This window comes from Sciurus vulgaris (assembly GCF_902686455.1).
Source record: "Sciurus vulgaris genome assembly, chromosome: 4".
Classification (NCBI taxonomy): Eukaryota; Metazoa; Chordata; class Mammalia; order Rodentia; family Sciuridae; genus Sciurus; species Sciurus vulgaris.
In genome coordinates, this window is record NC_136464.1 from 95,776,590 (window position 1) to 95,782,469 (window position 5,880).

General features: G+C 36.8%; 1 pseudogene across 1 annotated transcript; it reads left to right on the forward strand.

Annotated features, from left to right (window-relative positions):
• Positions 1 to 4,466: 4,466 nt before the first annotated feature.
• LOC306660265 (adiponectin receptor protein 1-like) lies at positions 4,467 to 5,368 on the forward strand (annotated as a pseudogene). Its single transcript has one exon. The product of its transcript is annotated as an adiponectin receptor protein 1-like (transcript).
• Positions 5,369 to 5,880: the final 512 nt, after the last annotated feature.

Here is a 5,880-nt window from a genome sequence, read left to right on the forward strand (position 1 = left end):
ACAAAATTATTTCTAATAATTGCATATGGATTTTGCTGAAACAGTCTCTATATTGCTGGACATTTTGTTGTTTCCACTCCCTTTCTGTTATCCTCTGTATTCTAATACATGCCCTGATAATAAAAAAAAAAAAAAAAAAAAAAAAACTAAACAAAGAAAATAAAGGTATTTAAAAAAAGGAAAAAGAAACTGATGTGGCACAACCAATGAAATAAAACCACATGTGACATTTAGGACATCATTATATGCAAAGCCATTAGCTGAACAGAAAGTGGAAGAGCCTGGGTCTTACAAAATGCATGCATATCTTGAACAGATGTACAGTGCTGTTGCTTTGTATACAAGGCCATGTAGGTTGAGGTTAGTGGTCTTGTAAAAAGTAAAAGCAGAGGCACAGCATTGAGCTTTCACACAACTAGTACATGACTTCATGATTCTGTGATGAAAGAATTATTAATGACTACATGAGTTCAAGCCCCAGAGACAAAAGGAAGCAAAAGATACAGTAATTCATATTTTAACTACAACTTTGAAAGGAGAATTAGTACAGGATAAAGGCACTGGCCTTATTTTTTGGTTCATTCTGGTTGAAACATGTCTGGAGCATTTCTACTGTTTTGTTCCTAAAAAATCTTTTGAGCCAGGGATTTGTTTGGTGATCTAGGGAATCTCATGGAGCTCCATGATTTTTAAACACAGAAAACAATATTCACAGTAGTACCAAAGAAAATGATTTATTTAAATATAGCCAGTATGTGAATAACCAATAATCATAATCTTAAAGTAGTGGTTAGTATACACATTGTTTGACATCTCATATAAATTCACTGTGGTATGAAATGCTCTCACTTCTACTGGCGACACAGGCACCTAGGAACAATAGTGCTATTGTGGTTTATTACTGCACTTAACATCAAAGGAAATGCTAAGTTGTTGGGAAAGGATAATAAGAATAAAATGCATTATTTCTAATCCAACTTCATGAACCTCAAAACATGTATCCATGTACCTTTTGGGATTCAAGAACCCTTCAAGTTCAAGAACCTCTGCATAAATGTTAGTGTATGGTTCTCTCTACTGTAAAATAAATTTCTTCATGCTTCATACAAATAATGAAGAAGAATAATTTCTTACACAACTACTTAAAGAAAATACCAAGATTAAGCTAGTAACCATAGACTGACTCAATCTCAAGAGAGGAAAAGTTGTATGCATTAGACTTCAAATAGGTCTTGAAAAGTTGCTATTTTAAGTTGAGGCTACTTCCATATGTGATTAGAAGAAAAACAATAAAGAAAATTTACAATCTTAATAGGCAAAGCAGGTACTATGTAAGTTTGATCATATATTTGTTCTTGTTCTCTTGGTCTTTCAAGTTAAATTTCCTCTTTGCTATTTCTGTGTAAGTGTCAGTTACATGGGAAAGCAACTTGAACACTCAGTTCTTTAGTTTTTTCCCATGTAAAATTAATGGGTTAAGTCAAATGATCTTTTAGGTGGATTCTAGTGGAAAGATAATTCATTTTGAAGTTAAACACTGGTTAAAATCTCTTTTTCAAAGCTATTAAATAAAATATGATTTAAGAAAGTTGAGAACCAGTTCATTACAGAATCATTATCAAGTTCAAGTAAGATAACAGAAAGCACTAAATAATGTAATTTTATATTAAGATTCTTATGTGCTTGAAGTAGAAATGCCTACTCCATGCATATGAATTTTCCATTGTTATTTACAAATAACTGGTTGTCCTTGAAAGTACTATGAACATTATGCTACGCAGTGGCTGCATCTGTCTATGACCTACCATGTGAGGTCAGTTTTGGAATTTTCCATCCATGATGTCACACTGGCACTCAAAAAGTTGAGGATTTTATAGAATTTCACATTTCAGATTTTTAAAGTAGGTATGTTCAGTCAATACTACATCATGAGACTTGGAAATGCATGTAAAATGTTAAGGAAACCATTTGATGCTCTGGAAATGCTAGCTGTGGGTGTTGTTATGATTGTCACCACTATTATTCCCCTAAACTAAATAAATATCAAAGAAATCTTATGACTCTTTCATTATTGTAGTCATGGTCAAATCAGTGCAATGCCATCTGTGTCCAACCACTTCTTCTTGAAGATGGCTTACATGATGGTACCAGCCAGTCATTATAATACTTTTTCACATAGCACTCAATGCAGCACATTTTACCTCCATATTAATGTTTTGTTTCAACAGTGTACATCATTAAAAATATGGTTCTAGAAAAGTGAATCATTTACATATGTCATTTAAATTTCCATTGCATAAATTTGAATCATGCCTGGGCTTGTTAGTGGAATAATCTTCAACTAACAGATACATGAGGCCTTTTAAATCTGATCATACACATTGATATATATTTAATCTTAAAACAGAACCCACTTCTTTCAATCAAGTATTAACCATGCCCTAACTGGGTAAGTAGGTTGCATAGCTATTTCCTTCATTGGAAATCTCAATATCATATTAAATTGTGAAAAAAACTGAGTTTTATTGGTAAGCATGCTTATAATTCCTTCAATAAAAATTTTAATTTTAATATAAAGGAATTACAAAGCACATATATAATGTCTATTTCCTATACATTATACAACTAGCAAGTATTTATACATACATACTTTTATAGTGCTCATTTAAAAAATGGAAGCTGCATTTGTACAGCACAGCAGGATAGGATCTGAACTGCCCATGCATGGACATGCATATGCTAGAATACTTATGCAGATATGCTAGAATAAAATCAATGCATTCAGAGTACCCATTCAGAAGCCATTTCTAATAGTCTGTCAAAAATGACAATTGAAAGTTTTGCAGACTACAGCTCTAAATATCTTCAGGATTGACATAAACACAATAGGATATCATCTGCTAATTGCCATGGGTACAGTAAATATATAATTAGCTAAATAATCCAGTAGTCAAATGTAATCCAGTAGACAGCTTCATCTCGTTGAAGCCTTGGAATACAATTATAAGTACTGATAGTCTCTTATATTTCCAAATTGATAGTACTAATTAAATATGGCCCCTCATTTGAATATCAATTATTTTGCCATCTAATAACTTTAATTTACTTTCCTTCAAATTTGTTCATCTTATCTTCCCACTAGAGTACAGAGTTAAAAGGGCTCATTCAGCTAACTTTATAAGTGTACTTTGCCTTGTTTGGATGTTTCATAAGGCACTGTCATTACCTTGGACAATCACATTATCAGTGGGAAAGATGATTATACCATCTTAGTAGCCATTTAAATACATGTGTACAATTTTGTATTCTTAGCTACCATGTTCATCTTGATTATACAGAGAAATATGAACACTTAGTTAGTTCATTTTGCTCTAACTAGTCATTCCGGAGCATAAACCATCAGTTCTCCATATTCATGGGTTTGCATCTGTGAGTTCAACTGACCATGGATCAAAAATACTTGAAAAATATAAATTGGGGTCTATACTGAACATGACAGGTATTTTTCTTGTTATCATTCTCTAAAATGGTGCCATGTAACAACAACTTACATAGCATTTACATGGCATTAGGTATTACAAAGAATCTAGAGATATCTCTAAGTGTATAGGAGGCTGTGAACAGATGGTCTAAAGTAAAGGACTTGGTAACTATACAGGTATTGATATCCAGAGATGGTCCTGGAGTCAATCCAAATAGACACAGAAGGGAGACTGTACACGCTCTTACATTCTAAATATCTTGACCTTTTCCCTCCTTTATATCACAAGCACTGTTCACACTTTTAATTTGTAAAAATAAAAGCTCTATTACCTAAGAAAAGAACTTCTGGATATTAAGACACTATTACAAAATATGTTTGTTAGTTTAAAAAGAGTAGCTGAAACAGGGCAAATATCACTTCTCCATGGTCCTCTTTGTCCTGGGTGGGCTGTGGCTGCTGAGGGACATGGTGATGGTAAATATGGCCAAGAGGATTGGAAAATCAGAATGCCATGCTCAGTGCAGACTATTCCAATCAGTTTCATCATGAGGAAAGTGAAGATGGGGGAGTGAAGGAAAATGGAGGAATCTAGCTCTCTGCATCCTTGTACCTCTCAAATGAGACTGAGTCAAAAGTCACTCTGATGTTCTCAGGGAAACCATCATTTACTCTTGCCTTAGCAAACATCTGTCTCATGATTTATACCTGATGATTGACTTGTCTCCACTCAATTGCATGACACTTGTGACTGCTTTATTTTTCATCATACCCATTATTACTCACTCTAAAAATGCCCATTGCCTAACACATACAAATCATGACTGCTTAGTTAAAAGCAATGGAAACACATTCTAATTAGAAAAATTTTAACTATGGACATTGGTGAGGCTCATAGAATCTGAAGAAGGGCACAGCAATCGCGGTTCAGGAAAACTAGAAATTGGAGGAACAACCACCTCTGGGAGGGAGATATGCTAGATCTATGCTAGATCATGTATCTGCCCTGGAAACCATCTATAATGACCAAAACAAAAGAAAGTACCACCATCACTCTTTGGAGACCTTGGAAGCTGAAGAGTTGCTCCAATTGTGTCTATTACAGACATTAAATAAAATCTCTTGGAGGGCGCTGAAGATCCGGGCCCTCTTGGCCGCAGGCCAAACATGCCCAGTACCCCTGGAAGAAGTTTAGGAGGTTCGGGTACTGACACTTCCCCTGCAGGCCCACCATGCCATGGAGAAGATGGAGGAGTTTGTGTATAAGGTCTGGGAGGGACGTTGTAGGGTCATCCCTAAGATATACTCCCTGACTGGCTGAAGGACAATGACTATCTGCTACCTGGCCACAGACCACCCATGCTCTCCTTTCAGGCTTGCTTCAAGAGCATCTTCTGCATCCACACAGAAACTGGCAACATCTGGACCCATCTACTTGGTTTCCTGCTGTTCGTCTTTTTGAGAATCTGGACCATGCTTAGACCAAATATGTACTTCATGGCCTCTGTTCAGGAGGGGGTGGTTTTTGGCATGTTCTTTTTGGGTGCAGTGCTCTGCCTCAGCTTCTCTTGGCTCTTCCACATCGTCTAGTGTCATTCAGAGAAAGTCTCTTGGACATTTTCCAAACTGGACTATTCAGGGATTGCTCTAAAGATTATGGGGAGCTTTGTCCCCTGGCTCTATTACTCCTTCTACTGCTCTCCACAGCCTTGGCTCATCTACCTCTCCATTGTCTGTGCCCTGGGCATCTCCGCCACCATTGTGGCACAGTGGGACCTGTTTGCTACTCCTAGGCACTGACAAATAAGAGCAGGAATGTTCCTGGGACTTGGATTGAGTGGTGTTGTGCCCACTGCGGGGGCACCTGGCTCTCTTTGCAGTGCTTGACAGAGTTCCACTGAAGGATGATTGCAGAGACTCATCCTAAAAGGTTTGCATGCCAGATGTATGCCTCCCTAGCTTGGATGTTATTCTGTGGAGTTTTCCTAATAATATATTACTCACTTCAGTCTGGGGATCTTGCTAGAGGTGATGGGAATAATTCTACAAATTTCCAGAAAAACATCATGGAGAGAAAACACATGTTGAAACCCTGTGATGTTAACCTCACTACAGGAGAATGTTTTTATTATGTTAAAAATCAAACACTGCATTTACTGGCACAGCCAGAACCTGTTGGGGCACAGAAACTTATAGATAACAATGTTTCCCCAAATTCTAAGCACAAAGCACCTCCCACAGTAGCTACTAGATATGGACTAGCTTATTTTATCAATGGCAAGCCCTGGTACCCCCTAAAGGCAAGCCCTTAGAGAAGGTAGATATAGATCTCCCCTTGTCTCCTACAGGGTGGTTTAATCCAGATGATGGTTTTGTTTATGTGTGGTGGTAAGGTAGAA